This window comes from Miscanthus floridulus, chromosome 6 (genome assembly GCF_019320115.1).
Source record: "Miscanthus floridulus cultivar M001 chromosome 6, ASM1932011v1, whole genome shotgun sequence".
Lineage (NCBI taxonomy): Eukaryota > Viridiplantae > Streptophyta > Magnoliopsida > Poales > Poaceae > Miscanthus > Miscanthus floridulus.
The window spans coordinates 56,878,919-56,905,208 of record NC_089585.1 but is presented as its reverse complement, the minus strand read 5'-3'; positions in this window follow the sequence as shown (position 1 = coordinate 56,905,208).

Sequence of the window (26,290 nt, the reverse complement as noted above, 5' to 3'; positions counted from 1 at the left end):
CTCGGCAACTCATCACGGTGGTCGAACCATGAGCTTGGCTGCTTGGCTTTGTTCGCACCTGCTCGGACAAGCTCAAGACGGCGCCGCATAATGGGTACAAGGCACTTAAGGACTAGCTGTGGGGGGTACGACCCCAGATACCCACGGCAGACCACATGGGCTATGCCCCCAGGGGTGGCCCAGCCCACAAGATGAAGCCTTGTGGGGTACGACTCTACTCGGCGCCTCCCACAAGACACTGGGAAGATATCCTGAAGATACTATGAGATCTGTTAGGAAATGCATGATCCCAAAATTCCTATAATCTGTTATTACTTTCTAATTATCCCTCAGATCTAATTGACTTGTAACCCTACCCCTCGGACTATATAAGGCAGGCAGGGACCCCTCCAAACTCATGCATCATCATACGATAGCTAATACAATCCAACAGACCACTGGAGTAGGGTATTACCTCATACTGATGGTCTGAACCTGTCTAACTCGTGTGTCTTTGTTGCCAATTTGTTACAGCTCGCCGAATATTCATCGACATCTCTGCCAACCATTATGGCTCAGTAATTACTACTATACAGCCATTACTCTGGTGTTTTCTCTACAATTCTGTTTTCTCCAAGGACCCCTCTTGTGGCTTAGGGACTACGTTAGCATTAAATCTCGGTTCCTCACCGCATTTGGGATTTTTCTTCAGTTGACTACTGTTTCTGACCCTGGCACCACGTGACCATGTCACCTACTATCAGGCTTAGGGACTAAGTGGGCACACTTCACCTTGTGGTGAATGTGCTTTTTCTCCTTTCGAGGCTATGCTCGAGGACTGGCTACCTGCTTAGCTGGTCTTCTACTATTCTTCTACTTTCTGACCTTGGCACCACATGACTACGTCACCTACTATCAGGCTTGGGGACTAAGTGGGCACACTTCACCTTGTGGTGAGTTTGTTTGCTTTATTCTAGAAGACTCCGCACCTCTTGAAGCTAAAGAAGACTATCTCCCTTTCTCGTGGTCGGACTCTAAGTGGGCACACTTGGTCCACTATGAAGAAATTTTTGTTTTTGAACTTAAGCTCCTTACACCCTTGTGGCAAGCCATACTTGGGTCACGCTGCTCGACGATGGCTCATGCTGCTTGGTGACTGCTCACAACTGCTCGGCAACTCATCACGGTGGTCGAACCATGAGCTTGGCTGCTTGGCTTTGTTCGCACCTGCTCGGACAAGCTCAAGACGGCGCCGCATAATGGGTACAAGGCACTTAAGGACTAGCTGTGGGGGGTACGACCCCAGATACCCACGGCAGACCACATGGGCTATGCCCCCAGGGGTGGCCCAGCCCACAAGATGAAGCCTTGTGGGGTACGACTCTACTCGGCGCCTCCCACAAGACACTGGGAAGATATCCTGAAGATACTATGAGATCTGTTAGGAAATGCATGATCCCAAAATTCCTATAATCTGTTATTACTTTCTAATTATCCCTCAGATCTAATTGACTTGTAACCCTACCCCTCGGACTATATAAGGCAGGCAGGGACCCCTCCAAACTCATGCATCATCATACGATAGCTAATACAATCCAACAGACCACTGGAGTAGGGTATTACCTCATACTGATGGTCTGAACCTGTCTAACTCGTGTGTCTTTGTTGCCTTCTTGTTCTTGATTATGTGCTTCTCTACCGATCAATCTACCTTCATGGGATACCCCTCGGAGGACCGTCGATGATATTCTATCAACAGGTCCCACCTCCGACCTCCCTATGGTGCGTCAAAATGTCCAGATTGCTCCAACCGCCTTAATGCATGCCTCCATGCACTCTCATGATCTCAACCTTTGATTCAATAGCGGTTTGATTTAATCGTGCTTGATGGAGGTCACACGGATTGCTGATGTGGTGCCAGGCTCTACCTCCACCTATAAATAGAGGGTCAACCCCCCCCCCCCCCCCGCTCCATTCATGATGCATTCAAGCTACAAGTGAAGATTAGTGTAGTTCTACTTTCTTAGTAGTGTAGTCTAGTGTGGGAGTTAGAGTCGAGTCAAGCTTGCTCAGGATTTCTGGAGCTATCTTGTGGGAGAGTCTGGTATAGCTCTTGTATCTTTCCCTTCCTTGTAAGACCTTTACTTTATTTATATAATATTCCTTTTTACTTTACTTAGTCTCTACTTTGTGCAATATTATACTTGTTATAGTATTATTATGGTCTATCCTTAGCATATACGTGTTATATACTAGATTGTGGTCCAAGCCCACACGAGTATTACGATCTTGCCTATCATAGGGTACTCTAGTTGGCTTGTGCGTACAATTAGAGTAGTGAGAGATGGTGTAAGCGTGGTGCTTATACACTATCTTGCCTTGATTGCCACTTGTCGCATGGATTGTTTGTGGTAGCTAGCAGGTGGTGATAGCCCTCTCTAGTCTTTGTATCCCACCATGTGTTTATAGGCAAGCTTTTAAATTGGTAAAGCTCTAGTAAAAGAGTAGCTGCTTCGGATAGGGGTTTTGTCTCCTATTATCTCACCTATTGCCTAGTATGCTTGTTGTGTGGATTCAATCTATATGTTGCATGTATATGGTTAAGGTAGAATCATAGAAGTAAAGATAGAATCACAAGAATCCTTTACTCACTCATTGTCCTCCCACCTAGCTATACTTACTAGTTATCTTTTATCTTATCTTGGCTTATTGCATTATCCCTTCCTATCCTATTTCGTTTACCCTCCCCTACACTAGTTGAAGCTAAGTTGTGGTAAATACAAGGATCTCTCTCTTTTATTATCATTTCTAGCTACCGCTTTCCCTTGGGATAAAATAAATAACGGTACCAACAATAGCCCATGCCTCTTTTCTGCAACAGAATTATCCAATAAATAAGAATTACCAACAATAGCCCATGCCTCTTTTCTGCAACAGAACTTTTTTAAGAGAGATATTTACACGAACTTGGAGCATTTATTCAGTGGAAACCTATCAAACATATTTTTGTGCCTATTCCCAATGTAGGAGTAGAACATTTTTGGGTGGATGGAAAACATGTTTTTGCGTACTCCTAGTGTAGGAGCAAAAGGTATATGTGGACTGTACGTGATCTTGATCTTGAGAGCATGGTAAGTTTCTCAACAAGGGTCACAAGGTTTGACCAAACTCAATACAATGACAAGTAGTATATGTAGAAGGTTTTCCAAGTTTATCATATTTGGTTTTGGTAGGACATTGCTTTACCACAAAGGAGAGGTGTAGCTATTCTTTTTAGAGTTTTGAATTAAAATTCTCCAATAACGAGACATCAAGAATCAAGTTCTCATTATTCTACTATATCTCATTCCACAACAACTTAAGTAGCATGGGGTCCCTATCAATAAATTCCCAATAGTAGCAAGACTTCCAGGAAAAGAGTTATGTGAGTCTATCCTTAAGTCCTGACTGAAATAATCTTTCCTTATGTTTTAAAGTTGTTTATCAAAGGATTTTCAATTCGGTTGGAAATAGAAAGCGACATATGTGAAAATAGATCATACGAGACTCAAATTTGACCATGGACGAAGCACAAGGTGAGCAGCCATTGGGCTGGGTTGGCCAGCCCATAGGGTTGGCCGGGCGGCCCACTTTCGGGCCTATTTTGGTCCAACTTTGGCGTATGTGGTTCTTGTTCTATTGCTTTCTGAAATTCGTGATCGGATCTCATTTTGTTGTCGCGGTGTCCTTCCCTCGCACTTGTTTCCTGTTTTCCTTTTATGCACAACATGTGGAGAAAAAAACACATATCCAAAAATAGAGAGCAGATAATAGTAACAAGGTTTCATTGATAACATAAGTCACTTTATTACAGTCTCAACCTAAACACACTTTAACCAGCTAACACAATCTTTAACTAAGACAATCTAATCAAGCGACCTAAACAATCGACCTAAGCATGCCTTATTGATCAACGACCTAAATCTCAATTCTTATATTTATACTTATTGACAACATAGCGACAGAGGATAGTAAGCTCGTGTTCTATATCCTTGTGACAGATATGCTCTTGGTCAATCCTATGCTTCAAAGCATGGTTGGCCAAGGTAAGTGATGGTGGGGAAATGGGCAGTTATGACCCACCTCCGCGTCAGTAGAGACAAATTTGGTTTTGGTTAAATTTAATTGGGACAAAAGAAATAGAATAGGTATTGCAAGTCCATACTTCCATAATTCTTATATTTGCATAAAAATTATATTAATTACATGTCCGTAGAGAACACCCCTGATTAAGAGCTCCAAAATGAGTACATGAAAAATAAGATTACATCATATGGTTTCCTATTACAAACTACACAAGAGAACAAAAGGTCTTCAGTCTTATAGTCGCAGATAGATGAATATGCATGCTTGGCATAAACTTGGATTTGATAATTGATATCTCTTTTCAACATGACATGAGTTCATTTCTTGGTAAACTAACGCACACTCTTTGTAAATATGAATGACCGATAGCTTTTTTGGGTCTTTTGGGAGACCACGATGTGCATGTATCTAGTTCATGCAAAGTTTTTATGAATATCGTGTTATTTTTTTAGGCCATGACGTAGTTAAGTCTTAATAACTTGGCATATGGCCTCTGTATGATTATTTGGACATGTATGCATTTTGACATATGTGCATGCCGACGGAAGGAAATTTATACATTTATGTGATAAACATTTATTTGATGCGTTGTATCATATATATATATATATATATATATATATATATATATATATATATATATATATATATATATATATATATATATATGCACGTGATTCATTATATCATGCAAGATTATGGATTGGAATGCTTTGACATATATGATGTAGTATTTTATTTGGGGCTAAGTCAGTACGTTTATTTTGCCATGGCTTAGAAAGATATGTTGCATCACTAGACTAGACCGTGATGTATTTGGCCACGGATTAGCATATATTATGCAATTTACTTTAATTTGAATGCTAGAATTATTATTCATGGATGCGATCACTAACTTGGCATCATATTCTCTTTTCTGCAGTTGCCTAGGCAAACAACGGCACATATGCATGCCGGGCGGAGCATATTGGGATATTTTATTACTTAGGGCGTGCAAGTAGGTGTTAGCCATGCAGTATATTAGAATGGAACCCTTTAGTTGCAAAATGGTGTGTTTGGAGATGAACCGTGTAATGCATTTGATCTTTCTTATGTTAAAAAATATTTAACATTGAAATGATGATTGGTTTTGTACCGAAGATGCCTGAAAGCTAGCAGTATTCTTGGCATATTGCATATGCATGGACTGAATATTTCTACATGCAGTACATTGCTATCTTTTCTTTTGACATAATTTCTAATGCACAGATGGCTATTTCTTCGATTTGATATAAACTAGCGCACGAACTTTCTTTATGGCCGCAACATACACTTTATTTATTTTGTTTGATGCATAGTATGAAAATAGGCTAGCAGGGCCGTGGCCAAAATATATGCAGATTTATTTGGGTATGGTGCCAAATCGTGTCCATATCAACTTCACCATGAATCAGGCGGAGCCAAAACGCGTCCGCTCCCAAATTTCAACGAGGCACATCTGCTGACCTTTTACATCTTTAGCGGGGCATGAAACCCACACACATCGCGCAATCATGGCGCTGCTGAACAATTCTTTACCAGGGCATGAGACTCATATGCACAATGCATTCATCTTTTAACCTGGGCGTGTAGCCCATGGTGCAGCACAACTGGCCATTACTAGCTCTTTTACCTTTTACCAAGACTGTCCATGTATGGGGCACCACCCTCACTGGCCCTATTTACCAGAATGGAGGAGGACAAGAAGCTTGTTGATGAAGTTGTCACAGATCGAAAAGGGAAGTAGAGAGACAGGAGCGGGGCTCCTTGATTCGTCTCTATAGATCGGATTGAGAGTCCAAAAAGAATTGGAGTTCGTACCTTGTTCAGGGCACCGATGAACAAGTGTAGCTGCTTCTGCCAGCTGGTCTTGAGAGGGGTCTCTGGTGTGTGCTTCGACGATGTGGGAAGGCAGCCGGACGGTGCTGTGTTTGAGGTGGGTGGTTGGCAGCCTAACGGCGCTCTGTGTTGGGAGAGCAACGCGGCAGCCGAGCAGTGTTTGCTTTTCTGATCGGGGAACCCGCCCTGAACGATGGCCGTAGTCTGCTATTTATGGAGCAGAGCGACCAACGGTTCCTGAGCGATTTGGCGCTCTTCCAATTTAATTATGCGGCGCGGGCACCCTTGTTTAAATTGCCGAGCGCGCTGATCATGCAACCGTGTGTGGACTTGGTCATGGCAGCGACCAGACGTGGCCATCTTTTGACTATGTTTGAATATGCCAAGCACGCACAGGAGTTTCTTTCTTTCCTGGCGTTGGGATGATTTACTATTTATTTATTGTTTTTTTTACTTTTTTTTACTTGTGGTAATTAAGCAAATATGATAACACTTATTTACTCTCGAGGCGCTGTATGAGAGTATCCATGGTTCGACTTGTTTCATGCGTGCATATACATTTGCACAAGTCTTTATCTTTTTCTTTCTCCCTTTGAATAATCACCACGCCACCTATATGATAGATTATGGTGTCAACACCCTTTAGTATGCAGAACCCTATATGGATATAGGCCTTCTCTCATCGTGTATATTTGTATGCACTATCTTTTATAGCCAACCTCATATACATACATTCGTTTCGTTTCCTTTCTTGGCATGCTATTACTTGTATTTAACATCTAGACAGAATGTGACAATCTATATTGTTTTATTTAGAGCCAAAATTGGTGCCAACAGATGCCCCCTCGAGGTCTGGATATGGAAATTTTCTTTTGTTGACGGATCCAGAGCTCAAAACTTGATTTTTTTACTCTTATCCTCTTGCTGCCTCTGGGTCATATCACGGATGAGCCATGATCCCCAAGATTATAGGAAATAGTGGGGTATTGGCTTGAAAATAGGGTTTAGTTATTCACTTCTCCCAACCAGGGTCCAGAGGGATTCTCGTACTTAGATCCCTTTTGGATTTCCATGGCAACAGACACTCGCTTGCTGCGAACAAAATGAGGTTCTCTCACTCTTTCCTTTAGTTTCACTGTATGTCTTTATGGTGTTCCTAAATCCTTTGCTTTCTTTCCATTTACAATCATCAAGGATTGGAGCGCCGAAGAATTTCAGTTTTGGTGGACGAGTATCTATTCACCGCTATGACGTATGACGGCACCTATGCCGAAGGTACGATGGTGTTGTTTGTCTATTATCTCTCCACATGATCATCATATACGACGCCGATTAGTACCCTTTGGCATTTGGAATGTAAACAATTTGATTTTTTTTATTAGCCTGGTGTCTGTTGTTTTGATCATGGCATTCGTGAAGCCACTGCTTGACTTTTGTTTGCCGTGCGAAAGCAATTTTTTTTTCTGGCTCTCATACGCCTCTATCTCAGCACCATATGTATACACTGGCATGTTTATATCGATTTATGCTTTGAGTTACCTGGTGGATCTGATTGCACCATGCCATTCACCTATTCCATCCTTTTTCCTTTAGGGAGATGGATGACACGCCACTACCTTCTCGCCCTCCTAGGACGCCTCTGTACGAAGTAGCAAAACTGCAACCATATGAACCCCTTGATAATGAAACGGCATGCCCTGCTCTCAAGGAAGAACAAGTCGAAGGGGATTTTAATTTTTCCAATCCCAATCGTGCATGGAGATCTCAACCTCATTTTCTAGCCCGTTTTCTTCACACACTGGCACCTACACCTCAATCTGATAAGGCCTCACCTTTGGGCAGCCGAGTGGTGTCAGGTGATTTTGGATGGGCAAATTTTGAGATAGAGCACATCCCAATGCCTAATGGTTATCATGAATGAGCTGCCAAGGTTTTAACTAATCATTCATCTCATCTCAAGGGAAGCGAACCGGGCAAGGATTATATTTATGTTCCTAAGGAAAATACCCTATATCCCCCTCCTTGGTAAGAGCCCTATTGGAGAGGTGGGATTCGATTGCGAACATCTTCGTATTTCCTCGCGGAGAGCGTACAATCACCCTCTTAGATATGAAGAACATGGCCGGTTTACCACTAGATGGGGAACCTTATGACGAATTCATTTGGAAATGTCTAGTCATCAACCGGTTGTTTTAGCCCCTCCCATCAACCACATTTTTCTCATACACTTACACTATCTTATAACTATATTTACACTGCCTTATTACTATATTTACAATGATTTCTTCAGTATAATTTATTGGAAAGAGTTATATAATTTGGGAATAACACAAATATATGCCAAATTTTTCAAAAAGATTTACAAATTATTTCTATGAATTACAGACATTAGAGAAATATATATATCAAATTATTCACAAATTCATCAGAAATTAGAAAAAACAAAATCCACACAAGGAGGTGAGGGAGGAGAGATTGTCGCAGGGTGTTCCGTGCTCGCGTTCGTGTGTCTGGCAGGGACACAAGCACCGGCATGATTGCTTGCTTGACGTTGAAGCCGAGCAGACGCACGCACAGGGACGCATCGCAAGCACGCACACGCCAGCATGATTGTAGGTGGGGGCAGGCCGACGCTTCCGTATCGCATGGCCCAAAAAATGGTTGATAACAACCGACAAATCAACCAGTTGATCATTAGCCTTTCTGATTCATTCGTTCACGTGCTCACATGGAGCCAGCTATGCTGTTGTATCCAAAGACTTTACTGCCTCTCTACAGGGCATGGTGCAAACTTGAGGATAGAGGAAAAGTTACTTTCCAAAAGTGGTGCGATTACTTTCATTGCACCCAAGGAAATCTTTCGGGTTTTGATAGCACTGAGTTCTCCAATATCTATACCGCTGCATTCCTAACACTCTGGATATGCTACTTCACGATTGTCGAAGGGGGGCCATATATTCGACCAGGTGTACTAGTGACAGCCTCATGGATGACTCTGGGCCGTCAAATTGCTTTGGCACAAACAGCTTTGTTTTCTTTGTATTACTCTTTAAGACTTATTAGCACCAAGCCTATTAATCCTGCATCTTTGAGGAGGCTTTGGCTTGTCCACTATCTGATTGGCTAGATAGGGGACCACATACCGGAGGTATTTGGTAACAAAATGAAGCATGTCAATATCCCTATTTGCCCGTATCCTTCAGTGAGGCCAACTATGATGGATACTATGTCTAGGAAGCCAACTCTTTTTAATCCCAAGAGTGCTCATAAGCTTCTGTGTAGAGATAAGAACATTTTGTGGAATCCCTAGGAGCCTCTTGATGAAGACCCAAAAGCTCAACCAAACTCACTTCGGACCAACAGAATATTTGATTTATCACTTCGTCGTGGTATGCTCCCATGGAGAATTGCTACATACAAGACGGACTTTTGCATTTTGGAGCCATACCACCCGAAACGTGCAGCTCGACAGTTTGGGTTAGATCAAGTCGTTCCTCATCTTCCATTGACTAGTTTGGTAACTGAATCTAATGTTGGGATAGCATATGCTCACTGGCGACATCTTCTATGCCCGATATATGAGGACTCGCATCTCATACCAGACGTGTATCGTGTAGGACGTGCTTCACTGACTTGGGTTAGATGGTTCAGTGCTTTCATAGAACCATTTAACTCCATTTTACACAGCCTGGGTCAAGATAACCTCTATGACCCTATCAGTTTTGGTGCTAGACAATGTGACTATCACATACACCCAGGTCTTGCTCCTCAGAATCTATCCTCTTTGTGACTTGACTATGGTGCAAAGGGTAGCTGAAGAACATCTTTAGGATTATCTTGTATCTATCATGGATAAAGAGACGACCAATAATGATCATTGGAAGAGAGAGCTACACAACCTTCTAGGTGTATAGATCGACTATCAGGGCCAAACAGCCATGGTATATTTTCCTTCTCCCTTGTCCATCATATGAACTAGTGCGGTTATAAGAAGATTAATTCTATTCTCATGACTGATTTTACTCCTTTCTCATTTTTTAGGAGCGGGATCACTTTGAAACAAACCCTGCTACCGGTTCTTCATCCCAACCTGTGTTACTTGACAACCCATGAATATCCTTTCAAGAGATAATGGGGATCCACCAGCCAAGAGAAGGCTTGATTTTACTGATATGGATGAGGGTTGTGGCCCAGCCATTGCACTTGCCCCCGACGTCACTCTAGATGACGAAGATCCCAATCAGTCTAACCATTCTCTCACTAGTATGGAGCATCTGTTTATTGTCTTTTTTTCTTTTTTTTTAGATTGTGGACAGCAGCTTGACCATCCATCCTCCAACCAAGCGTTATCTGAGGATACGCAAAGCATGGACACGACTGAGATTGAGAAGATTTTCTTCAATTAGTCTCCTTGGGAATTTCACTAGCATTTCCAAGATCAAAGCTATGCTGGACAAACTGGTTGCTATTTCCCAACAATTGCAGCTTGCCCACTCTGAATTTGAAGCAAGCTCTGGATGTGTAGACCAAGCTGTTGGCGAGGTTAAACAAGAGCTTTTAGTTAAGAAAAATGCTCTCCAAGCTACCACCTAGGAAATGGTTTCAGTTGAAGAGAGGAAAGCTGAGCTTTTAGCAGAGGTTGCCAAGTTTAACCTTGCCTTGAAGGAACTGGAGGAGAAGGAGAAAAAGCTATTGAAGACTCAGTCTGCCCAAGAATTAGAAGTGAAGGAGCAAGAACAAGCGCTGTGGAATGCCACTACAAAGGCAAACAAGAGAGCCATTGATGACCTCCTAGCAAAGACGATGGTTCCTATCCAGGAGGCTGAGAAGCTTTTGACTGATTTGAACCAAATCCTCTCCAAAGTGAACTGATGGATCCAGTTAATTCGATCCGCTTTGCCAAGCTTTATGCTAGACTTTGAGTATTTTATTTCCTATAGTTAATTATGAACATTTATTTCTCTCAGTTTATGGGACATGTGTCATGTTTCAATTGGCTTTGCAATTATCAGTGGTTTACTTCCGAACTACTTGTTTAATTCAGATGTGCATCAGAACCTTTAGTTGTTTCCAATGTATTGGAAGGGCTCATTGGTCTGTTACGTTTGTCCGTCTATTCTTTTTGATACATAGTTGGTAGACCAATGTCCTGTAACTGTATGTAGTGAAACCCATGGATTGCATGCTGCCCACAAATTAAACTTTGTAACTGGCACTTTAGGCTATCTCATGTTGCAATGTAGTATATATTTTTTTCTCTTACAGTTTAGGCTCATGCAGGAGCCTCTTTCTACTTTCACTTTAAGCTCGTAAAGCTGTGAAGCATTTTTTATATTGATGCTACAGTTTAAGCTCATGAAGTGATGGAGCATATGTTTTCTTTACAGTTTAGGCTCATGAAGGAGCATTTTTTTGTGCTAATAGTTTAGGCTCTTGTAGCAATGGAGCGCTATGAATCATTTTTTTTACTTCAGCTTCAGTTTAGGCTCATGAAGCTATGGAGCGTTGTGATTTATTTTTCTTGATGCTATAGTTTAAGCTCATGAAGCGATAGAGCATATGTTTTCTTTACAGTTTAGGCTCATGAAGGAGCATTTTTTCTTTTCTTTTTGGTGCTAACAGTTTAGGCTCTTGTAGCAATGGAGCGTAATATGCATATTTTCCTATGCATAGTAACGCTTTAGAAATTTTCCATTTACTGGCGGTGGGCAATACTCGCCATCCAGAGATATGATTCTATAAGCACCACTAGAGTAGGCATCCTTCACAATATAAGGACCTTCCCATTTAGGCTCGAATTTGCTTTGCATTCAATGAGTAATATTCATAGGCCAAATGACCGCTAGAACCAAATCCCCTTCTTTGAACGACCTCCTCCTTACGCGCTTGTCAAAAGCTTGAGACATTCTAGCTTGGTATGCCTCCAAGTTTTACAATGCACGAAGACATTTTTCTTCGAGGTTGTCTAGTTCCCTTAGGCGTAATTTTGCCGATTCATCTTCATTGAGTTCTTCTTGGATAGCAACTCTTAAGGAGGCAATTTGCACCTCCAGTGGCAGGACCGCCTCTCCTCCATACACAAGTGAGTAAGGAGTCATTTTCGTTGGCATCCGAGTCATGGTCCTATATGCCCACAAGGATTCGAGTAACTTTTCATGCCAGTGTCTCTTATTTTGTGAGACTATCTTTCTAAGCAACTTGCATAGCACTTTATTGAATGCTTCTGCTTTACCATTAGCGGCTGGATTATAACCTGTGGAGAAGTGATGCTTAATTTTGAATTTAGCACACATCTTCTCTATTTGTCTATTTTTAAAAGACGTGCCATTATCAAATATCATTTGGGCTGGAACCCCAAATCGATATATAAGATTGGTTCTTATAAAGTTTTCAACATTTTCTGCTTTGACTTCTTTTAGTGCTACAACTTCTGCCCACTTAGAGAAGTAATCAGTTATGGCAAGAATGAATTTGTGTCCCTTAGAAGACGGGGGATTTATTGGCCCAACTACATCCATTCCCCACATTTCAAAGGGCCAAGACATATTAGTTGGATCTAATGGTTCATGGGGCTGATGTATGAAATTACCATGTATTTGGCATTCATGGCATTTCTTTGCAAATTTCATAGAATCATCAAACATTGTAGGCCAATAATAACCTAAATGTCTTAGTTGGTAGTGTAGCTTGGGCCCAGATTGGTGTGCGCCACACACTCTGGAATGTACTTCATTCAAAGCTTCAATTACCTCATTACTCATAAGGCAGCAAAGTAAAATGCCATTACATGAACGTCGATAGAGCGTGTCATTTATACAAGTATAATTCAGTGACCTCTTTGGAATCCTAGACCTTTCACTAGGATCTAGGGGCAAATATCCATGAAGGAGATAATTGAGAAAAGGTGTTCTCCAATCACCCATCTCAATTTCGTACGTATCTATAGTCATGACTGAAGTAGATGGTACATCCTCTTCCTCAGTAAGTATGGGGAGGACTCTTTGTTCCTCTACATGAACATTCATAGTTTGATACGGATTTAGTGACATGCTAGCAGCTATGCTTGCCAATGCATCTGCTTTCTCATTTTGACTTCTTACAACATGCTGAATTTTCAAATCAGCATACATAGCCATTAGTTCTTTTGCCTTCCAAAAATATGGCAAAAGCCCTTGCTTTTTTACCGTATATATTCCCAACAATTGGTTAATTATTAATTGGGAGTCTCCATATATAGAGAGTGTGTTTAAACCCATATTGTGAGCCATTTCGAGCCCGATAATTAGAGCCTCATATTCAGTAGCATTATTTGAAACCGCTGAAGTTAATGTGAAGGAATATGGAAGTGTTGCTTCATCTGGTATGACAAACATGATCCCTACGCCTGCTCCTAATTTTTGGCAAGCACCATCAAAATACATTTGCCATGTAGGATTGGACACCGTAGTGGTGAAGACTACCTCATCTAGCAGATCATCATCAATGGGAAAGTCATCAGGTATGGGATGTGTGGCTAGAAAATTAGCCAAAGCTTGACCTTTAATGGCTTTTTGAGGCATGAACACAATATCAAATTGTGAAAGGAACATCGCCCACTTAGCCAATCTACCAGATAATGTTATTTTATTTAAAATATGTTAGAGTGGATTAGCTCTCGAGACAAGATGTGCCGTATGTTCTAACATGTAATGGCGAAGCTTTTGTGCTACAAATACAAGTGCCAGGCATATTTTTTCTATATCCACATAATTGCACTTTGCCCCCTGTAGGGTGTGGCTTAAATAATATAGGGAGACTTCTTTCCCTGCATCATTGGTTTGTGCCAAAAGAGCACCAAATGAAGTTGGCATGGCTGCCGTATAGAGGATTAATGGTCATCCTTTAATTACCACGCCTAAGACAGGAGGATTTGTTAAATACTTTTTTATGTCCTCAAATGTATTTTGACATGCTTGATCCCATTGAAACGGGACTCCTTTCTTCATGAGCCGAGAAAAAGTTTTGCACCTCCTGGACAGGTTTGAGATGAACCTTCTAATATATGCTAAATGGCCTTGGAGGCTCTTTAATTCATGCTAGTTTGTTGGTCGAGGCATGTCTGAGAATTTTCTTTATTTTAGTAGGGTCAATTTCAATGCCATGCTTGGAGACTATGAAACCAAGGAATTTTCCCAAAGATACTCTGAAGGCGCACTTCATAGGATTCATCTTTAATTTATGTTTTCTAAGGTGGTCAAACACCATTTCCAAGTGTTTTAAGTGATCTTTCTCACGCTTAGATTTTACAACAATATCATCTATATAGCACTCAATGATTTCATACAACAACCCATCAAGGACAATGGTCATTGCATGTTGATATGTGGCGCCTGCATTTTTTAATCCAGAGGGCATCACTTTATAACAATATATGCCATTGGGTGTATGGAATGCTGTTAACTCCTCATCTTCCGATGACATTTTCATTTGGTTGTAACCAGAGAAACCATCCATGAAGGAGAATATTTCATATCCCATAGTGGCATCAATAAGGATTTCAAAGATTGGAATTGGAAATTCATCTTTTGGACAGGCTTTATTTAAATCTCTAAAATCCACACATACATGGATTTGCCCATTTTTCTTTTTTGTGGGCATGATACTAGACACCCATTTGGGGTATTTCACTTCTCGAATAAATCTAGCAGGTATGAGTTTATCAACTTTAGCTTCTATTTGTGGGAGAAGTTCTGGACGATATCTTCTTTGTCCTTGCTTCACCGGAGGAACATCTTTTCAAATGGCCAATTTATGCACAACAACTGTTGGGTCTAGACCTGGCATTTCTTCATAAGACCAAGCAAAGACATCTCTATTTGCAGAAAGAAATTTATGGTATTCTTCCTTACTTTCTTTAGATAGATGTTTACTAATGAAGATTGGTCAGGGATCGTCGTCCGTGCCGATATTAATTTCTTCCAACTCATCAACAGTTGGTTGATTTCCATCTTCTATTTGTGGAGATGCTTCCATAGCATCAAGAGGTTTGGCAGAGGTCATATTAACTTCATAGCCTAACCCATATTTCTCTTCTTTTAATGCTTGATCTTGGTGTAGGGCTTCAAGCTGAGCCTAGGACATCAACTTTTCAAATGGTGCGAGCTACCCCTGACCATCGCATAAAGAAGGGCCGGTAGAAATATCATAGCCCATCTACTGCATAATATAAAGAACTTTGTTGTCATATAAAGATATGGGTAATGTTTTATCATCTTTATTTAACAAAGTGACCTGTGTAGCCAATTTACTCTTATTATCCCTTTTAATTTGGGCTTGTTTTATTTTATATTGCACCAAAGGAGGTAAAGGAATTGGAAATGAAATACCTCTATTTTGAGAGGGTTTACTTATGATGCGAAATATCAGATTGCCTTCCTTCCTTTGATTGCTTGGTATGTATTGGTATATCTTTCGACTTGATGAAGACTTGACATCTTCTATCTTTGGGATATTTTGTTCTAATGGCAATGATGATTTTGGTTTTGAGACTTTATCAATAGGCTCAAAATAAAACTTTACATCAGCATAGAAGGATTCTGCTATAGTGAATGGCTTTTTATTAGCAAAAATCCTTACTATGCTCCCTGAAGGATCTTTATACTTGATGAATTGATGGAGAGTAGATGGAACAACTCCATTTTCATGCAACCATGGGTGACCGATAAGAACATTATATGAGGTAGCCACATCAATCACATGGAAGTATACATATGCCATAAGATCTCTGAACTTTAGAACCAGAAATATGGTGCCCAATGCTTCTTGACTAGCTTGGATAAAGCCATGAATGACAACATTTGAGCGACATAGGTCTCCTTTAGAATGCCCAAGTCTTTTTAAGAGTGTGCAAGGGTAACAAGTTTATGGCTGAACCACCACCAATCATTATGCGATTAATGGGGAGATCATCGATCTCGCCAAACATAAGAAGGGGTTTGTTATGCTTTTTATTTCCTAACAACAGATCCTCATCATTGAACGTAATACTTTGAGTTTGGGATAATTTACTTCTGCTTGTGAAACCTCAACCCTATAATCTTCAGGGAAGGAAAGTGCAGTAATAAATGCATTTCACAAATCAGAAGAGAGACACAAAGCATCATACACAGAAAGCATAGCTGGTATTTTTTTTCAAGTGCGAGATTACATCATACTTGACCGACACATTAGGAGAATGGTCAGTCACATCATTCAGAGTTACATTTAGGGGATTTCTTTGTTGAGGAGATGGCCTAGGTAGTTGACAGCCTGATCTAAGCTGAACTTCCTTGGGTGCCTCTTCTTCAGGGAAGTGAAGAGACTCCTCATCATCCTCAAAAACACCGATGGGGAAAGCAGCATATTCTTCGAGGGGGTTGTCCTCATGCTTCTTTATATTTTGGTAGAAGCGCAGGCCTTCACCCTTTTTCATCATTCGTCGGAGAGCAAATCATCTTGAGAGTTGCTGTCAACGCTCTCCTGATCTTTGGGAACCTGATGGTTCACATTTTGGGGTGTGGATCCACCGAAGGAAAGCCTTGCCTTCATGCTGGAGCTTAGCTTGCTGTTGTGGATGCCCTGAGAAATACACATTAACATTGCTCAGGTTTTGATATCATATATCGATCATAAGTTGGCCACATTTTCAGAGTTGCACAACTCACCGGATCACTTTGAAAAGTGGCAACATTTGACGTAGCCATTTTCTTTCCATTTGTCTTGCTTTTGAGTAGATCGACATCTATGGTGCCTTCATCTATGAGCTTTTGTATCATGTTTTTGACCAAAAAACAATCAGTTGAGCGTATGACCCAAGATGCGATGAAAGTGATAGAAATTTAGCTCATCAAATTTAGAAGCTTCTTCTGGCATTTTTGGTTTGGGGAGCTCAATGAGTTTCATCTCCTGTAGGCCCATGAAGAGATCCCCTACTTCTTCGTTAGGGAAAGAATACTTCTGATTTTGACGCTCGCTAAGAGTTGGCCTTCTAGGAGCTAGTGCACCCCCTTTGCTTGGTAATCTTGTGGCGGTGCCCCCTAGTTTGGGACTTTTGAGGACCGACCATTGCCTCCATGGCCTGCATTTGCTTCAGCTTAGAAGATGTGGGCTTATCTCATGCGTTGTTTTTGTCCAATGGCACCTTGTTGAACGTCCTCGGTGGATGAGACATGTGATTCATATAATTCTCTATGTTTGTGGCCTTCGAGGACAACTCTTCAAAAGTTATTGGCCTTCCACCCTACAGGTGAATGGCCATGTCCGGGCACAAGTTATTCATACACATATGAACTGCTTCTAGTTCGGTGATTAGCTGTGGGCAGTGGAGGTTTAAATTCCTCCACCTGTTGATGAAATCCACAGCTTTCTCATTTGGCCTTTATAAGGTTTGAGTCAGCTCAGTTATTCCCACCATCCTTTGAGTGCTATAAAAGCGCTCTAGGAAGGTGTCTTGCATGTGTTCCCATGTACGGATGGAGCCAGGTGCCAACTTGCTATACCATGTGAAAGCTGGACCCAATAATGTTTGTACACATTGATAGAGGAGAAGAGCTCCATTGTGGGCTATATCTTGACACTGCAGCAAGGAAATGGGCCACATGTTCAGGTGGTGATCCGGTCCCATTAAATTTACTAAATTACGGTTGGCGATAGTTGTTTAGAAATGATACCATGTCCACCTCCAACGGATATGGTTTCACATACCCCGGACGCATGGAGTAATGTGTTTGCATATATTGAGCTTTTACACCTTCGGAAATCATCCTCTATATGGATTCGAGTGTAATTTCAGGTTGGGGATGGGGACCATTATGACTAGTCGAAGCATTCACATCACTTGTATGATTTCTGGTGTTGGCCACCTGCTCATGGAGCGCAGCCAACTCTTCTTCTTTCTATTGCAATGCAGCCATCATTAGTTCATCTGCTCTTCAATAGATTAACCCTCATTTGTGGCAAGCACTTGGTCAGCATCGCTTGGCTCACTCTCACTATGCGGAGATGGTGAGCCATCCTCACTTGAGGCTTGTGGATCTTCACCATTTAGTGGGTTTGGATCAGCCGAGCCTACAATATCCAATAATTCATTTTCAAAGTTAGAATGATCAACAAATAGGGGGTTATAAGACCCTACATAGATCAGTATTATTTCATTGAATTACCATAGTTTGTTAAGCTTTGAGTCCACCGGATGATGACCCACCGGAATTTGTTTACAAGGCTTCTTTCTTTTGAAGTGTGTAGAAGCAGAGGAAGTATCACTCATGTTGCAGGCTGCTTCCTCAACACTCACCGACATTGAAGAGAATACCTCAAAATGGTTGCTCAAGGCTCCTTTATGAGGAGGCCGATAAGCTAGTGTTGTTGTATCTTCCACTCTTGGAGCGGCTACTTTTATTTCTCCTTGGGTGCCACCAGCATGGCTTGATGACACATCCCCTCATACCCAACTAGACGTGGAGTCAGCTGGTATTGCCATCTCCCTTTGCTTTAAGCTGGCACATCTTGCACGTACATTGGCAGCCTGCTTTGCATATCTCCCTCGCCTAGAGTTCCTTTTTATGAACTCGTGATGCTCGGGTAGTTTGGCCAAACTTTCGGTGCGTCGCATGATTTCACCCTCAATATTATCTGAGGATGTGGATGCTCCAGGCAACAAGCTCCTTAGGTCCTGGCATAAGGCCCTTTCAATGCAAGCCTAAAAAGCTTGCCTCAGTAGCATTTTGGATCCTACAATATTCCCTGCTTTGTTGAGCCAAAATTGAATCACAAACATAAGCACGTTGTGCATTAGACATAGAGTCAATTGCATTGCTGAAGTTGGCCCATGCTTGAAGGATTTTGCGTTGCCATCGATGGTGTCGCTTTGGAGACATAGAATCTTGTACAGAAGGCCATGACAGTGCCACCTCTGATGATATAGTATCAGAGAGTGTCGCAGCCAGATCAACATGTCCCCTCTTTATATCATTGAGGGAGAGGTGAATCCCTTGCCATCGAAGCTCACGCTTAGGTAGATCATTGCTGGGATTATAGACCAACGTGGGGATAAACTCAAAAGCTTTAGCCCAAAGTTGGCTTTTTGTAGATGAATCACTTTAGTGGACGACATACTATATTCTGTTGCCACGGCCTTTCCTTTGTTGGAAGGACATGGGTGATCCATTTCTCCCACTCCTACAGCCCTTTCTTTGTTGCAGGGCTGCGGATGTTGAGGTTGATCCTGTAGCACTATCCCTCTATTTGGAGGTGGGAAAGCTATTGTCGATGCATTATTTGTCAGAGGTGCCCTATGACAGAACCGCCCAATTTATATAAGATCAAGTACGACTGTCCCCGCTAACACATTGACAAACACATACTTTCACTCATATAAACCCGGTAGTCCGCCGAGTGTCCCAAAAGACCTCGGTAATCAACATCACAACCAAGATCGTGTGATTAAGCAAATACACATCACATACGCAGGGTTGCAGCGTAAATAATATTACAAATGGGTTCACAAATAATAGTACAAGTTTGGGTTTCAAAACCGCTTAGTGAAAACAACATAGCTTTTAAATGATTACATTAATATAAGTTCCAAATATATTGCTAGCATAAGTGACATCATCCGACAAAAGCATATAGATGAGAAGTAACTATAGAATCACCAAGCCCACCGGCGGTTATCCACCATCTTCAACAGGCCAAGAACTTCACCTGCAACATGGTGGGATAAACCCTGAGTACGAGAATGTACTCAGCAAGACTTTCTCGTCATAAACCAGAAATAAATGACACCAAGGAGTATGCAAGGCTTTATCAGTGGATCATGCTGGACAACCTTTTTGCATAAAAGCTTGAGTAACCATTAGCATTATGCACCTGTACTAGCAGTGACTTTTAGCCATTTCCTACCATCTATATTAGCACCTATACTAATCAATCATTTGATTTAGTTGCAAACAACAATAACCATATCAGGTATTTCATGGCTCATCATCATTCTCATCATCATTATCATCATCATTTAACCATATCTTTATATTTAGTGAATCTACGTTGCCGCTGCTCAAGTCAAGTTCTCACTATCCGAGAGAGATGGCGATTCGAATCGATTCCTATCCAGCTGGAGGGGTATTCCTAACACAAACCCTGCTTCTCCCGTCAGGGTCGCAAACAAGTCACCTTTGGTACAACTCAGGAGAAAAATAAAAGAAAAGACGCGGTTCCGGGCTGCCCTGCATTCTCAGAGAACCACTCTGCCAGGAAGTGCAGGATTTTAAGCACCTGACTCCCCTTGGGCTTATGCCAATGGCTCTCTGCACATCCTTACTACCTCCAGAATGCATCCAACCCCCACGGTTCCCGGCCTGAGTTGAGCTACTTGGCTTCGCGGTCAGAACGAGTTATCCGGCCAGCTAAGTGTTAGTCTACATTCAACATGACATGAGGATGTATAGCGTATCGGTCCTTAAACGACACAGACGGGGATAGATTGACACCCAAGACCTCCATGCCTTGTTTCTGCACTACCGTCATCCCATCCGGTCTCTTTTCATTATTAACACATGGTTCTTTTTTTCATGATAGCAAATATAGCCAACTGTGACCAGAGCTCATCCTACATCTCGCAGGTGATAGGAAATCACCTGACTTCTACCGGTCTAAGCATAGCTAAGCATCATTCGATCCTACACTTAATTAGGATTCACAGGATTTTATCTGGATAAGGTAATGATATAATGCAACAATTAGTTCCAACCAATTCCTATACTTAATGCATCATCAACAGTAAAAGATACTCAAGTTATTTGTAAAAACATGGGAGACTTATAATGCTCTAGGGCTTGCCTGGGATCCGACACAAGTCAGTTCAGTTAGCTTGCACCGTCTTGATGACATCTCTGGTCCTAGCACTCGCTTAGTCCTTCCACCTTTGGGATAGGTCCACCATACACTGTCTTCGGGTTTGGCTCCACATCACATCCTTCACGTGGTTCATCTAGCGTACCTAAATGAGATGCAAGATGTATGTGTATGAATGTGATTAATGGTAACACAGGATGCATCACATAAGCATTCAAGACAAACACAAGATTATGCAAGACATAGACACCAATAGCTATTTAACTAACATCACACAACTAACTATAGAGAGCAAGCACATCAAGCATGACACAAGTTTAACAAGGTCACAAGTATCATAACTTGACCATCAACAAGGGCATAAGCCACACTTAGCAACACAAGCAAACAACTATAATTGGAATCTGTCAATTTCTGGACATGCAAATAGCAGCTACAAGATTTAGCTATAACTGGAGTTACACAAATCCAAATGACATGCAAGAAGACATTCTGGAAAGCTTCTGAAATTATCTACATTTCATCTATAACCATCATAGCATGATTCACAAGTTAAGTAGGTTGAAATTATACATTTACCGAAACTGGTCTAAACAAGACAGAGAGCAATCAATTGTATAGCCCAACTTTAAACAACTGTAACTCTTAAACTACTTGGCCAAATGACACCAAATTTTAACAGTACCTAGATACATGAATAATCTATGACTTTTGTATAAACAAGTTTCACAAAAAAACACATTATCATGAAGAACCTAGCTAAGTTCCCAGATCTGTCCATAAACCACATTTGCAAGAAAATAAATATTAACTTATGTTGCAAACACATAATTAGGCAAAACCAACTTTACCAACATGTCACACATGACTAAAGAACACCAGAAAACCTAGTGTCCATGACCAAATAAATTCTTTTAATGCATTTCTTAATTTATTTTAGATAACAAGGTGACTTAATGAACATATACCAAAAGTATACAATAAATTCTACAAAAATTACAGTGGCTCACATATCCTCTCAATAGTCTACTATACAAATTTCACTCCATTTGAATATGTATAGCAACCTCTATGAAAAAGAGAAGTTGCTAAAGCAAGAAATCATGTGAGAGCAAGATAAACCAATAACTCACTCATGCAGCAACCAATGACCATGCAATTTTTACCACACATCAAACATCACATGAGTAGCAAGCCACAAAATTTCACTTCATTTGGAGCCCTACAACTGCAGTTATGAAAAAGACAAATACAACTAGAATTGAAAACCTATATGCATAAATCTATTTTCACAGCTAAAACTTTAAACTAAAACATGAAATATTATAGATCTACTGCATAGAAAATTCCACAAGGATTCCAAAAAGTCCTCATTTGCTATTTTACGAAGTTCCTATGATTTATTATGATTTTCCAAACTTTTAGCCGATTTAAAACAAATAGGTCCAAAAGGCACTATTCATATGAGTGTACGGTTTGCAGTTTGGCCCTTTCCTTTCTTCTAATTGTTGTACGCAGCCCCTCACACGAATCAGAGCAGGGGAGGCCATCGGAGCTCGCAGCTCCGGCCGTTGGGGGACATGCCGGCGTCGGGGAAGTGGCGGTGGAGCACCAAGGAGCTGACGCGCATGCGTGGGACTGCTCATCTCTGCCTGAGGCGGCCTATGTTGGCCCGACCACAAGCGCGGTGGCCGCAACGGACGACAGTACGGTGGCAGCGGCTTTCCTAGCAGCGCACGAGGCCGGGGATAGGTGGTACGGGTTCAGGCGAACACGCGGAGGTAGTGGTGGTGCTGGCTTGGGTGCTCGGAGTGGAAGAACGACGGCGGCCAGGGAGCTCTGCTCCGACAGACGGCCATGGCGGCGGCAGCGAAGGAAGCTGCATGGCTACAACACTCTACAGGGATGCAGAGAAGTGGGGATGGTGGCTGTGGCGCTGAGCAGACGTGAGGGAGGCTAGGGTTGCATTGACGAGCAGTGGCCGCGGAGCTCTGCCAGCGACCATGGCGAACGCGGTCGTTCACCGGTGTTGAGGCGAGGGAGAACGCTGGGAGAGAGAAGGGAGAGCAGAGGGAGTGAGGGTGAGCGAGCTGGGGAGGGCGGCACATGGCAATGGAGGTGGGGTCGATGACGGAGCATGGGCACCACGCGGTGCGCGTGTCTAGGGCCAGTCGGCCACGGCATCCCCCTACTGATTTGATTTCAAAGTCTGAAACCAAGGATTGAAATACCACCTCAAAAATGTGACTGAAGCTCCATTTTCCTCCCATCGTATCTCCTAAACCGATCGATGATTTGTTCCACCGATTACACCATTATGTAGAGATACAAGATTACTCCAACTTTTATTAAAGGAGTTTGGCCAGATTCGAAATGGTTTGCAAACTAAAATTCGCCAAATATGGGTACATTGAAACTGAAATCATCTCCAACACTTAGCCAAATTTGCGAAGTCCAAAAACAGCAGCGGATTGCAACTTTGAGCCTCTGTTTGACTTATTTCCATGCTGAACTAGGGTACGCTCCAAAAACAAAGTTTGTTCTACACATCATTAACTACAACTTTTATTTAGGGCTCCATACCAAAACTGGTATAGAACCTATAGTTCTACTTTGACCAATGTAGTATCACGATAAATCTTAAATTATCCTTTGTGATCCATTGGAGCATTTTCTAGACATTTGCTCAACATGAACCTTTCATGACTTTTGTTATAGAGTTCAATTAGAGTCCTTTGGGCAAGGTTGCAAGGTTTGGTTGATGACTTATATTTCCATTCACTTAATAATGCAATCCAAGCACTTAGTAAAACCATTCCAACAAGGATATGACTTATCATTTCATGTGACTTTTTGATTCCAAACTTCATGAAACTTTTCTAGTGATCCATATAGATGGGTATTGATGTGAGAGGCATGAAGATATTCCAATAACACCAGCCAAGCATATATCTTGGAAAGGGCCTATATGTAAGGGTGCAATATCCGAGTTTAGGTTGGGGCTTATTTCCATAGGTTTGACCTTGACATCTCCATCGTTACTTAATCTATCATGTTTGAGCTCAAACCCACAACTTAACTAGTGACAAACACCTGGGGTGTTACAACCCTCCCCCTTAAAGGAATCGCGTCCCAAGATTTGGTGCGAAAGACTTTTAAGGGAAGAGAAACATGTCATCTAGTTTCCAACATCAGTGATAGCATTAGGCTACTTAACTTCGGAGTATCAGAGAGGCTAATTTGGTCATGACACTTTCTGATACTTGCTCTTTGTCGTAAGTTGTTGTCTGAAGAATTTCCTTTGTTGGCGTCCATAAAGCATTGTTACATTGGAAGGAATCCAAGATATCACTATCCTACGTACTTCGTCCTCCATGTACGAAGAGTGCTACAAGCGTAGGCTAAATACTTGTAACATCTACTTCCCTAGTGGATATAGCATAGACCTATGGACTTTGCACTAGATCGCAGTCGGTTGACGGATATTCCTTACAACGGTGTTATATTGGCTCCTAAGGTTTGAAAAGCAGTTCTCTACTAAAGTGGCTTGAGCACAACTTCTCATAAAGGATGTGATCATAGATGGGGTAAACATCCTTTGAGGGTATGAGAAGCTAGTTAACCAATATCCAAACTGGTTGTAGCGGTGCAATCACTCATATGTCAACTGATGGAAAGCTACATAATGTTCCATGTGTGCAATGCTCTTTCTCTGATAACAATACTGTATTACCTGAGTCCGTTGAGTGAGCGGTGAATGTGATAGCTGACTCTGTTGACTCAGCGTTTTCGACGACCATTATTTAAGGGAATTCTCGTATCCAAGCGGCAATAGTTATCTAAGTTGTATCTGAGGCAACCCCTTGGGTAAAACACATGGAAGACACCAAAGGTATGTTAGCATTGGAGAACCATTGATGCAGAAGGATGTTAGTGAGGCTTGGAGGACAACACAAGTTGCAAGTAATCACAAAACTAGGGACTAGTTCACTACCAAGCAGGTTAAGTACAATTTGCCTTCGTGGTGCAGTTGCACAGCAAGTTGGGTTTACTTGCATCGTAGCAAAACCAGCTTTCTTAAACTATATTTGACGTCGAGGCTTCCATTCTTAGGCCAACCAATATCTCAAAAAACCATAATCCAAAAATCTATGGTTTGACACCTTTCCAATTACTTTCGAATTGCAAGGGCACAATTTGACTTCTAGAACACCTTGACTGCTCACGCATTGCTGATCTAAGAGGGCAAAAGCAAGGCACATAGGGGTGCAATTAGTCTTCTCAAGGGTATGGAGGGTTGTCTAACAGCAATACACCTACAAGTTGTAATTTCTTGGCACGAATTACAAACACAACCGTCTAATGTAAAGGATGATCGCAGTCACAGCGAAATTGCAGATTCTGTACCCTTTTGTTTTCTATTCATATCTCACAAACTACTGCTCCAATATGCACAAATTTTGGTGGGCATGTAGATCCATGGGCCTTCTAACTACTCACCAAAATTCAACTCAACCGGACACCGTTTGACCATCCAAACAATTCATCTACCAAAACTGCTGTGTTCTGAAATGGCAGCAAACCGATCCGACAAGATATCTCTCAAATCCGATGTTTTACTCAACCAATACTCAAACCAACTTAAGACATTGAAGGGTCCTAAGCAAGTAATGAGATCACCAAGTTTGGGGTCAATCCAACTTTGTTTGAGTCACTAATCGCTGGCTTGAAGATAACCGTTTAGTGCCACAAAATCTGGACAGATTTCGTGTTCTCCCTTTTCTTTGCTTCACACGTTGAGGTGTGTGTTTTGCACTCTCTAACCTTTCTCATAGCAGCAGCAGCCTTTCCCTAGCTGAGGATGGAGGCTAGAGTTTTTCTCACATGCTTCTCTGGTAACACTTCAACCATCGTTCTAGACACCAACTTGACTATGCACAAGCATTGGACTTGTGGGCTGTTTTCACAGGGCACAAAACATTATTCCACATGTAGGGCATTCCTACATAGACAAGGAACCATTCCTATATACCCTTCGGCACTTCATCCAATAGAGTCTGGACACATGTGTTAGTGGCACCTTGGGGCACAAAGATGCTGACTGAAACTAGGGACGTGCTTTCGCTAGCTCCTACATAGCTGATACAACGTCTTGTACTATCTGTGTGATTGTCCAAGATGGAATTGACTTGATAGCACATGTTTTGGAAAACAAGGTAGTAGTTGCATTACTAACGGCTTGCTGTTTCATTGTTTAACATTGCTCTGCGAGACATAGCCTTCATAATTAGCAAAAAGTTGTCACCTAGCGGGAGGTGAAGCTTCATACCACTAACTAATCAGTTGGCTCTCAACACTAGAAGTTCTAAGCCTTCACTCTTAACAATAAGAATTGTGGTCGAAGCATAAACTGATGGTCGCCATTGAAGTCAGCAGAAAAGGGGTCACACTAGAGATTGTT